This window comes from Oncorhynchus tshawytscha, linkage group LG34 (assembly GCF_018296145.1).
Source record: "Oncorhynchus tshawytscha isolate Ot180627B linkage group LG34, Otsh_v2.0, whole genome shotgun sequence".
NCBI classification, from domain to species: Eukaryota; Metazoa; Chordata; class Actinopteri; order Salmoniformes; family Salmonidae; genus Oncorhynchus; species Oncorhynchus tshawytscha.
In genome coordinates, this window is record NC_056462.1 from 3,124,367 (window position 1) to 3,136,767 (window position 12,401).

At 46.3% G+C, this 12,401-nt stretch overlaps 1 protein-coding gene across 1 annotated transcript in view; it reads right to left on the reverse strand.

Annotated features, from left to right (window-relative positions):
* Nucleotides 1-12,401, reverse strand: part of ctnna2 (catenin (cadherin-associated protein), alpha 2) — a 677,857-nt gene that overhangs the window by 389,437 nt on the left and 276,019 nt on the right. The gene's annotated exons all lie outside the window — the stretch shown is intronic.

Sequence of the window (12,401 nt, forward strand, 5' to 3'; positions counted from 1 at the left end):
GGTAACGGGATGCGTGCATCAAGAAGTTAATGTGTTTGAGCCAATCAGTTGTGTTGTGACAAGGTAGGGGTAGTATACAGAAGATTGATCTATTTCATAAAAGACCAAGTCCATATTATGGCAAGAACAGCTCAAATAAGCAAAGAGAAACAACAGTCCATCCTCACTTTTAAGTTCATTCAAGTGCAGTCGCAAAAAATATTCTAGAGCTATGATGAAACTGGCTCTCAAGGAAGACCCAGAGTTACCTCTGCTGCAGAGGACAAGCTCATTAGAGTTTTAACTGCACCTCAGATTGCAGCCCAAATAAATTATTCACAGAGTTCAAGTAACAGACACATCACAACATCAACTGTTCAGAGGAGACTGCATGAATCAGGCCTTCATGGTCAAATTGGTGCAAAGAAACCACTACTAAAGGACACCAATAAGAAGAAGAGACTTGATTGGGCCAAGAAACACAAGCAATAGACATGAGACCGATGGAAATATGTCATTTGGTCTGATGAGTCCACATTTGACAACCGCTGTGTCTTTGTGAGACGCAGGGTAGGTGAACGGGTGATCTCCGCATTTGTGGTTCCCACCGTGGCGCATGGAGGAGGTGAAATGGTGTGGGGATGCTTTGCTGGTGACACAAGGTACACTTAACCGGCATGGCTACCACAGCATTCCGCAGCGATATGCCATCCCATCTGGTTTGCGCTTAGTGGGACTATCATTTGTTAATCAGCAGGACAATGACCCAACACACCTCCAGGCTGTGTAAGGGCTATTTGACCAAGGAGAGTGATGGAGTGCTGCATCAGATGACCTGGCCTCCACAATCACCTGACCTCAACCCAATTGAGATGGTTTGGGATGAGTTGGACCGCAGAGTGAAGGAAAAGCAGCCAACAGCATTTGTGGGAACTCCTTCAAGACTGTTGGAAAAGCCTTCCTCACGAAACTTGTTGAGAGAATATCCAAGAGTGTGTAAAGCTGTCATCAAGGCAAAGGGTGGTTTCTTTGAAGAATCTAAAATCTAAAACATATTTAGATTTTTTAAAACTTTTTTTGGTTACTACATGATTTCTTATGTGTTATTTCATAGGTTTGATGTCTTCACTATTATTCTACAATGTAGAACATAGTCAAATTAAAGAAAAATCATTGAATTAGTAAATGTGTCCAAATGTTTGACTGGTGTATGTTAACTTCTCCTGCTATACTGCTCGCCAACTGCTGTGTAATGGCTAGCCATCTTGCTAGCATTGTTAGCCTGCTAGGCTGTTAGTTTATCATGTTACTAGGCTACAGCTTACCAACTACTTGTCACACCCTGATCTGTTTCACCTGTCCTTGTAATTGTCTCCACCCCCTCCAGGTGTCGTTGATCTCTGTGTTTCCTGTCTTACTGTACCAGTTTGTTGATCTCTGTGTTTCCTGTCTTACTGTACCAGTTTGTCTTGTGTTTCCAAGTCAAACCAGCGGTTTTCCCGTTCTCCTGCTATTTCCATTTCTCCTTTTTCTAGTCCTCCTGGTTTTGACCCGTGACCCTGTTTTGATATTGTACCCGCCTGCCTGACCATTCTACCTTCCTTGACCACTAGCCTGTCTGCCACTCTGAACCTCATGGACTCTGATCTGGTTTTGACCTTTTGTCTGTCCACAACCATTCTCTTGCCTACCCCTTTTGGATTAATAAACATTGTAAGACTCCAACCATCTGCCTCCTGTGTCTGCATCTGGGTCTCGCCTTGTGTCATGATACTACTGGGTAAACTGCTTGAATGGATGGATACTGTAGATTAAATGGATAGATGAAAGCGTAGCATTGCATGAAAAAGGTATTTCCAATTTAAAAAGAGCAATTTTCAAGGGCATACAGCAGCATTAGTTTTGCTCCAATTCAAAGGATGAGATTAATAAGTAGAATATCTCTTAGCCATGATAGGGGCATCCACTCTTTCCATAAACCCCTGCTTGCAAAGTTCTGTTCTTTCCTATTCATACCATTGCTGGGAAATGGCTTCTGGGAAATTAGTATGAATGAATTCCTTTTGAACTTCTCATCTCTGTGGCTGTGCACCAACGCTAATGAAGACCACTTAGAAAAAAACAGAGCTGTTTTGAACAGGAAGTGCACCATTACCCCATATGCTAACCTTCCATACATGCAGTGGCTTGCGAAAGTATTCACCCACCTTGGCATTTTTCCTATTTTATTGTCTTACAACCTGAAATTAAAATGGATTTTTGGGGGGGTTTGTATCAATTGATTTACAAAACATGCCTACCACTTTGAAGATGCAAAATATTTTTTATTGTGAAACAAACAAGACAAAAAAACGGAAAACTTGATTGTGCGTAACTAACAAGATTTTTGCCCATTCTTCAAGGCAAAACTGCTCCAGCTCCTTCAAGTTGGAAGGGTTCTGCTGGTGTACAGCAATCTTTAAGTCATACCACAGATTCTCAATTGGATTGACTAGGCCATTCCAGGACATTTAAATGTTTCCCCTTAAACCACTCGAGTGTTGCTTTAGCAGTATGCTTAGGGTCATTGTCCTACTTGAAGGTGAACTTCTGTCCCAGTCTCAAATCTCTGGAAGACTGAAACAGGTTTCCCTCCAGAATTTCCCTGTATTTAGCACCATCCATCATTCCTTCAATTCTGACCAGTTTCCCAGTCCCTGCCGATGAAAAACATCCCCACAGCATTATGCCGCCACCACCATTGTCACGCCCTGGTCAAAGTATTTTGTGTTTATCTTTATGTATTTGGTCAGGCCAGGGTGTGGCATGGGGTTTTTGTAATTGTGGTGTGTTTGTCTTGGGGTTTTGGTGGTGGTATTGGGATTGGAGCTTAGTGGGTTATCTAGCAAAGTCTATGGCTGTCTGGAGTGGTTCTCAATCAGAGGCAGGTGCTTATAGTTGTCTCTGATTGGGAACCATATTTAGGCAGCCATATTCTTTGAGTTTGTCGTGGGTGATTGTCCTTAGTGTCCTATGTGTACTCTCTGTTAGTTTGCACCAGATAGGCTGTTTCGGTTTCGTTTATTGTTTTTTGTAAGTTCGTGTTTCTTTGTTGTATTAAACATGGATCGCAATCGACACGCTGCAGTTTGGTCCGACTCTCCTTCATCACCACTAGAAAACCGTTACAGAATCACCCACCAACCAAGGACCAAGCGGCGTGGTAAACAGAGGCAGCAGCAACAGCAGCAGCAGGAGAAGCGACAGGTGCAGCAGGAGCAACAGCAGCAGCAGCAAAGGCAGCAGCAGGAGCAAAGGCAGCAGCAGGAGAAGCAACAGAGGCAGCAGCAGCATTGGGAGAGGCTGCACTCTTTGGATAAATGGACTTGGGAGGAGATCCTTGACGGACAAGGACCCTGGACAGAGCCATGGATGGAATTGGAGCTGTCGGCGAAGCAGAGTGCTGAGTCTGAGAGTGTGGAGGATGTATTGGACAGAGTAGAAAGAAAGATGTGGGCTTGGCATAGCATGCACGGCATACCAGTGCCAGCACCACGCATCAGGCCTACAGTGCGTCCCACCTGTTCAGCGCTGCCGGAGCTTTTCTCCTCTACAGCGCTGCTGGAGTCTCCCGCCTGTTCAGCGCAGCCAGAGCCTTTCTCCTCTCCTGCGCGGCCGGAGTCTCCCGCCTGTTCAGCGCAGCCAGTCTACAAGGAGCTGCCAGTCTGTAAGGAGCTGTCAGTCTGCAAGGAGCTGCCGGTCTGCACGGAGCTGTCAGTCTGCACGGAGCTGCCAGTCTGCACGGCTGAGCTGCCAGTCTGCACGGAGCTGCCAGTCTGCACGGAGCTACCAGTCTGCAAGGTCTGCAGCTGCCAGTCTGTAAGGAGCTGCCAGTCTGCACGGAGCCGCCAGAGCTGCCAGTCTGTAAGAAGCCGCCAGAGCTGTCAGCCTACATGGAGCAGCCAGAACTGTCAGTCTGCATGAAGCAGCCAGAGATGTCAGTCTGCATGGAGCAGCCAGTCTGCATGGAGCAGCCAGTCTGCAAGGAGCTGTCAGTCTGCAAGGAGCTGTCAGTCTGCAAGGAGCTGCCAGTCTGCACGGAGCTGCCAGTCTGCCCAGCGCTGCCAGATCTTTCAGTCAACCAGACTCTTCCAGATCTGCCAGTCAACCAGACTCTTCCAGATCTGCCAGTCAACCAGACTCTTCCAGATCTGCCAGTCAACCAGACTCTTCCAGATCTGCCAGTCAGCCAGACTCTTCCAGATCTGCCAGTCAACCAGACTCTTCCAGATCTGCCAGTCAACCAGACTCTTCCAGATCTGCCAGTCAACCAGACTCTTCCAGATCTGCCAGTCAACCAGACTCTTCCAGATCTGCCAGTCAACCAGACTCTTCCAGATCTGCCAGTCAATCAGACTCTTCCAGATCCGCCAGTCAGCCGGGATCTGCCAGAACTGCCAGTCGGCCAGGATCTGCCAGTCAGCCAGGATCCGCCAGTCTGCCAGGATCAGTTAGATCCGCCAGTCTGCCAGGATCCGCCAGTCTGCCAGGATCCGCCAGTCGGCCAGGATCCGCCAGTCAGCCAGGATCCGCCAGTCAGCCAGGATCCGCCAGTCTGCCAGGATCCGCCAGTCTGCCAGGATCCGCCAGAAGTGCCAGTCTTCCAGATCCGCCAGTCTACCAGGATCCGCCAGATCTGCCAGGATCCGCCAGAACTTCCAGTCTGCCAGGATCCGCCAGTCTTCCAGATCTGCCAGTCTGCCAGACTCCGCCAGTCTGCCAGGATTCGCCAGAACTGCCAGTCCAGATCTGCCAGTCGGCCAGATCTGCCAGTCGGCCAGATCTGCCAGTCTGCCAGGATCAGTTAGATCCGCCATTCCAGACTCTTCCAGATCTGCCAGTCTGCCAGGATCCGCCAGTCTGCCAGGATCCGCCAGTCAGCCAGGATCCGCCATTCAGCCAGGATCCGCCAGTCTGCCAGGATCCGCCAGTCTGCCAGGATCCGCCAGAAGTGCCAGTCTGCCAGGATCCGCCAGTCTACCAGGATCCGCCAGTCTGCCAGGATCCGCCAGAACTGCCAGTCTGCCAGGATCCGCCAGTCTGCCAGGATCTGCCAGTCTGCCAGGATCCGCCAGTCTGCCAGGATTCACCAGAACTGCCAGTCTGCCAGGATCTGCCAGTCGGCCAGGATCTGCCAGTCGCCAGATCTGCCAGTCTGCCAGGATCAGTTAGATCCGCCATTCAGCCAGGATCCGCCAGTCTGCCAGGATCCGCCAGTCTGCCAGGATCCGCCAGTCTGCCAGGATCCACCAGTCTGCCAGGATCCGCCAGTCTGCCAGGATCCACCAGTCAGCCAGGATCCGCCAGAAGTGCCAGTCAGCCAGGATCTGCCGAAACCACCAGCCAGCCAGGAGCTGGTAGATCTATCTACCTGCCTGAGCTTCCTCTCACTCCTGAGCTTCCTCTCACTCCCGAGCTTCCTCTCACTCCCGAGCTTCCTCTCACTCCCGAGCTTCCTCTCACTCCCGAGCTTCCTCTCACTCCCGAGCTTCCTCTCACTCCCGAGCTTCCGAGCTTTCTCTCACTCCCGAGCTTTCCTCACTCCCGAGCTTTCTCTCACTCCCGAGCTTTCTCTCACTCCCGAGCTTTCTCTCACTCCCGAGCTTTCTCTCACTCCCGAGCTTCCCCTCAGTCCGGAGCTGTCCTTCAGTCCCGATCTGCTCCTCAGTCCAGTGGGGTTCTGGGTGAGGACTACTAGGCCATGGTCGGCGGCGGGGTGGACTATCCAGGGACGAAGGGAGAGGGGACTAAGACATTAAATGAGTGGGGTCCACGTCCCGCGCCGGAGCCGCCACCATGGACAGACGCCCACCCGGACCCTCCCTATTGTTTTGAGGTGCGTTCGGGAGTCCGCACCTTAGGGGGGGGGGTTCTGTCACGCCCTGGTCAAAGTATTTTGTGTTTATCTTTATGTATTTGGTCAGGCCAGGGTGTGGCATGGGGTTTTTGTAATTGTGGTGTGTTTGTCTTGGGGTTTTGGTGGTGGTATTGGGATTGGAGCTTAGTGGGTTGTCTAGCAAAGTCTATGGCTGTCTGGAGTGGTTCTCAATCAGAGGCAGGTGCTTATTGTTGTCTCTGATTGGGAACCATATTTAGGCAGCCATATTCTTTGAGTTTGTCGTGGGTGATTGTCCTTAGTGTCCTATGTGTACTCTCTGTTAGTTTGCACCAGATAGGCTGTTTCGGTTTCGTTTATTGTTTTTTGTAAGTTCGTGTTTCTTTGTTGTATTAAACATGGATTGCAATCGACACGCTGCAGTTTGGTCCGACTCTCCTTCATCACCACTAGAAAACCGTTACAACCATGCTTCACTGTAGAGATGGTGTTCTTGTGGTGATGAGAGGTGTTGGGTTTGCTATCTAGAAGAAAAAGAAAAGCACACCTATGTAGGCGAGGTGCTGGCTAGCGGAGTAGAAAACTTGAAAATAAAAGAGAACCGCACACTCTAGGAGCCCAGATGCAAAAATGCAATATCCAACGTTTCGACAGCCAAGCTGTCTTCATCAGGGTGTAATCACAAACACTGCGGGATGACTCGTTTACATAGTGTCAAAAGACACACATGGCCAAGATGTAATCATGGCCAAGAGTGGCCTAATATCATTGGTTAATTATCAAATATTAAAATGGCATACAAAGAACAGCATACAAAAAACAAATGGATAGCATAATATCATAGATTCATTTTAGACTACACAAGCTTACAAATAATTATAATGGCAAAGTCCCAATAATCACAAGAATGGCTTCAGATCAAAGTCTACGTTGAGACCGAAGGCAGCAAGGGTCTTTAAGTTGAAGTTCCAGGCAGCCTCTCGTTTTAACAATAAATTATCAAGGTCACCCCCTCACCTAGGGAGGGTGACATGTTCGATGCCAATATAACGCAGAGACGAAATCGAGTGGCCTGCCTCCAAAAAGTGGGCCGCAACTGGGTAAGTCAAGTTCTTGCACCTATTGGTGCTACGATGCTCTGAGATACGTACTTTTAATTCACGCTTTGATTCATCTACATAATTTTTACCACAAGGACAAGTTATAAGATAAATAACTGCCTTAGCGGAGCACGTAATAACACCTTTGATTGGGATCGATTTCCCTGTTTGTGGGTGTTTGAAGGATCTACATTTATAAGTGCCATTGCATTGAGCACAGCCATTACATTTGTAGTTTCCATCCAGTAGGGGTGCAAATAGACGTTGTTCAGGAATATCTTGGGGTGGTAAATCAGAGTGTACCAATTGGTCTCTGAGATTTCTGTCCCGCAAGAATACGACCAAGGGAAGGTCCGAAAACACATTACTGAGACTATCATCGGATTTTAGAATGTGCCAATGTACAAGGTGTTGGGTTTGCGCCAGAAATAGTGTTTTCCTTGATGGACAAAAAGCTCAATTTTAGTCTCATCTGACCAGAGTACCTTCTTCCACATGTTTGGGAGTCTCCCACATGCCTTTTGGCGAACACCAAACGTGTTTCCTTATTTCTTTCTTTAAGCAATGGCTCTTTCTGGCCACTCTTCCGTAAAGCCCAGCTCTATGGAGTATACAGCTTAAAGTGGTCCTATGGACAGATACTCCAATCTCCACTGTGGAGCTTTGCAGCTCCTTCAGGGTTATCTTTTGTATATTTATTGCCTCTCTGATTAATGCCTTCCTTGCCTATGTCTGTGAGTTTTGATGGGCGGCCCTCTCTTGGCAGGTTTGTTGTGGTGCCAAATTCTTTACATGTTTTAATAATAGATTTAATGGTGCTCTGTGGGATGCTCAAAGTTTTGGATATTTTTTATAACCCAACCCTGATCTGTACTTCTCCACAACTTCATCCCTGACCTGTTTGGAGAGCTCCTTGGTCTACATGGTGCCGCACGCTTTTGGTGGTGTTGCAGACTCTGGGGCCTTTCAGAACAGGTGTATATATACTGAGATCATGTGACAGATAATGTGACACTTAGGTTGCACACAGGTGTACTTTATTTAACTAACTATGTGACTTCTGAAGGTAATTGGTTGCACCAGATCTTAATTAGGGGCTTCATAGCAAAGGGGGTGAATACATTCTCACGCACCACTTTTCAGTTTTGAATTGTTTTGACATTTTTTAAAACTATTTTGTGTGTGTCCATTACATGAAATCCAAATAAAAATCCATTTAAATTACAAGTTGTAATGTGACAAAATAGGAAACATGCCAAGGGGGATGAATATTTTGCAAGGCACAGTATATCAGGTAAAAGCGATGTGTCACACGTGTGAAAAATGTGTCACACGTAAACTAAACTACTCTGGTATTATGTCGTGTTTAACACATAGAAAATCATGAATGAATGTAATTTCACCATGACCATTGCATGTCCTTCCACTTGAACATTTGAAGTCGGAAGTTTACATACGCCTAGGTTGGAGTCATTAAAACGTGTTTTTCAACCACTCCACAAATGTCTTGTTAATTTTAACAAAGTATAGTTTTGGCAAGTCGGTTAGGACATCTACTTTGGGCATGACACAAGTAATTTTTCCAACAATTGTTAACAGACAGATTATTTCACTTATAATTCACTGTTTCACAATGTCAGAAGGGCCAGAAGTGTACATACACTAAGTTGACTGTGCCTTTAAACAGCTTGGAAAATTCCAGAAAATGATGTCATGGCTTAAGAAGCTTCTGATGAGCTAATTGACATCATTTGAGTCAATTGGAGGTTTACCTGTGAATGTATTTCAAGGCCTATCTTCAAACTCATTGTCTCTTTGCTTGACATCATGGGAAAATCAAAAGAAATCAGTCAAGACCTCAGAAAAATAACTGTAGACCTCCACAAGTCTGGTTCATCCTTGGGAGCAATGCCTGAAGGTACCACATTCATCTGTACAAGCAATAGTACGCAAAAAAAATGTGTCTGTGTCTGTAAGCTTCTGACCCACTGAGAATGTGATAAAAGAAATAAAAGCTGATATAAGTGATGATCTCTACTATTATTCTGACATATCACATTCTTAAAATAAAGTGGTGATCCTAACTGACCTAAGACAGGGAATTTTTAATTGGATTAAATGTCAGGAATTGTGAAAAATGTATTTGGCTAAGGTGTATATAAACTTCTGACTTCAACTGTATATATTTCTGAAGGAACATGGCTCACACCTCAGTGAGGAAGAAACGTGCCACTCTGCATTTACATTTACTAACCGTTAGTTGCAGGTAAAACAGTCCAGCCTATTTCAATATAAAACTCAGGAGACCTTTTGCCTTTCGACAGTTTGATACAAATGTAATCACTCCACTCCTAACGGCCGACGCTACGCCTGCTCTATCGCTTAGTCGCTTGATATTGTCTTCCTTTTATGAGAAGCCATATGGAAGGAAAGAGAAGGTGTTTGGTCTGCCTTGTGTTTGAGGCATTTGGGTCGCTGACTGTCGTCACGCCACAGTGGTGCGCCGCTGAGAGTGAGTCCGATTGCAGTTAAACGGAGGGGATGTAGGGAGGAAAACGCCAAGATAAAGGCATTATGACAGTGAAGAAAATGGATTTGGAAAAATCTAAAGTTAAATCCCCTATGCAGGTTCCTGATTTGGTTTCTATAAATATTAATGCTTGAAAACCTTGAAAACGAATGGACAGGAAGGCATTTGTCTCATCCCCTTTTCTGCTGCCTAATTCTTTAGGTTCCACTGTAACTAACACCCGTTGTAAATGGTGGTGTCGCTCTCTTTCTCTGCTCGACTTAAATCGTGTTTGACCTCAAGGGGAGACATGTGAAGTCCTGATGCACCCCCTGATTAAGGAACACTCAGCACTGCTGAGTATGTGTGTGTGTGTGTGTGTGTGTGTGTGTGATTGGCATTCCACTCCTTCAATCCCTCAATCCCTCCCCTTTAGGTCAAGTCACCCCCCCGGTGTTCACACGAGGAGAGATGTTATCTTAACGGGAGAAGACGGGCAGTGAGATTCCCCACACCATTAGACACACACACACACACACACACAGACACACACACACACACACACACACACACACACACACACACACACACACACAGACACACACACACACACACACACAGACACAGACACAGACACAGACACACACACACACACAGACACACACACACACACACACACACAGACAGACACACACACACACACAGACACACACACACACAGACACACACACACACACACAGACACACACACACACACACACACACACACACACACACACACACACACACACACACACACACACACACACACACACACACACACACACACACACACACACACAGACACACAGACACACAGACACACACACACACAGACACACACACACACACACACACACACACACACACACACACACACACACACACACACACACACACACACACACACACACACACAGACACCTTTCCCTCCTTCTTCCTCAACTGGTAACCCCACTACCACATTGTCAGCAGACTCTCCTGCCTCCTGGCCAGATAAGCGTTACACTTTTGGAGTGTAATTAAGAGAAAACCGCAGGATAAAGAGATAATCGTCTGAAGCCCCACCAAGCAGGACCCAATAACGACTCGTCCGATACTTTCCTGAAAGTAAGTAAGATACACCTAAGAAAGATCCGATGTATTGCCAAAACCACTTGATTCTTTAGCAAGGCATTTGTACGGTTACCACAAATAACCAAGCGTGAGACCATCATTATCTTTGCACAGTACCAGCATTAGAACATGTGTTATAAACTGTACTTACAGTAGCTATAAAGCGCATGTGAAGGCCACAATGTACCGAGGGTAAAAAATACCAAAAAAATGGAGGAAGAAAAATAGACAAAGTGTGTTTAATAAATGTTCTCAAATCTCCCACACTGTCCTCCCCAGTAAAAGAAATAAAATGTCAACATATTGTGCTGAATGCTGAGTGTGCATGCAGACAATGTCCCTTTCACAGGCCTATACCCTCCTCTTTAAGAGAACAATAGCAGGACCAGCTGTGGACAACATGGTTGCTTCCCCATTACATTATAGTACACTACTTTTGACCGGAGACCGATGACAAAAGTAATGGACTATAAAGAGAATAGGGTGCCATTTGGGACGCACATAAAAATGTGTTCCCCTGTTCTGTTTTTAATTACACATCCAACAACTAATTAATACATGAATGGGATCAATAAAGTGCATTTGTAAAAATGTCAGCTGGAGGGAATGAGAGTAAGAGAGGGAAGGGGGTCTATTTGGGGCTAGGTGTGTGTGTGTGTGTGTGTGTGTGTGTGTGTGTGGATGGATGGTGGGGGATATATATGAGTATCAAGAGACACACAAACAGGCCTCATTTAAGGCCAGCAAGGATTCCGGTAATTTATTTAATAAAATGTTGATTAATTTAGGGGTGCCAGGGATATGTCTCCAGGGAGATGTTGTTCCTCGTCACACCTTCTGATTCCTTTCTGTGAACATAAACACTTTCAAGACTTGATTTTTTTGGGGGGGGTTTGTTTCTTTACATGCTGGGCTGTCGTCCATTCGGCCATGTATGGATGTGTCCCAAATGACCCAACATAGTGCACTACTGTTGACCAAAGCCCTATGGACGTAGCCTATGTGTTGGAAGTAAGATTAAAGCGGTGTCCGACTTCCGAGTCTTTAAACTGCTTTGAAAACAGCTCACACTTAAGAAAAAAAGGCACATTTTCCTCAGGAGTATCTCATTTGTAACACACAATCACGTTTCCCCAAACTACTTGCTGTGATTGTAGTGCAGTGCTGGTGTCAATCCATTACTGTACAGCTTTCCAATTCCCCTTGGCTGGAAGATAAGATTCATATTTGCTATTCATGCCAGGCCTGGGTTTTATTTATGTATTTTGTGGGTGTTTTTGCCTGGGTGTTGTGGTGGTGAATAGTTGCTGCTCGTCATCTAATCAGCAGTGTGGACTGGGATAGGTTTCACACTCTGGCACCCTATTGCCCATGTAGTGCCCTGCTCTTAGCCAGGGACCATAGGGCTGTGGTCAAAAGTAGTGCAATATATAGGGAATAGGGTGCCATTTGGGATGCAGGGCACTCTCGGCAACAGCTCTGTTCTGAGCTACACTGAACGTGGTCTGGTCCAATATATATTATAAGGAGACCATACCCAAACTCGAAGTTGCTATTAGAAACTAACTATCATGACGGCCTGGACATGATGTACTCACCGACCACCTTGTCTCATAAGAGACAGAGGGACCACCTCCCTTTCTTAAACTCCATTCGAAAACAGCCAAGTGCAATAGGTTCAAATCCAGTTCCGACTTCAGCCAAACGGTAAATATCCTTATGACGATAAAAAAAGAGCAATACACACCAGTGCCGATGCCTGTGATCAACACATTAGCATAGG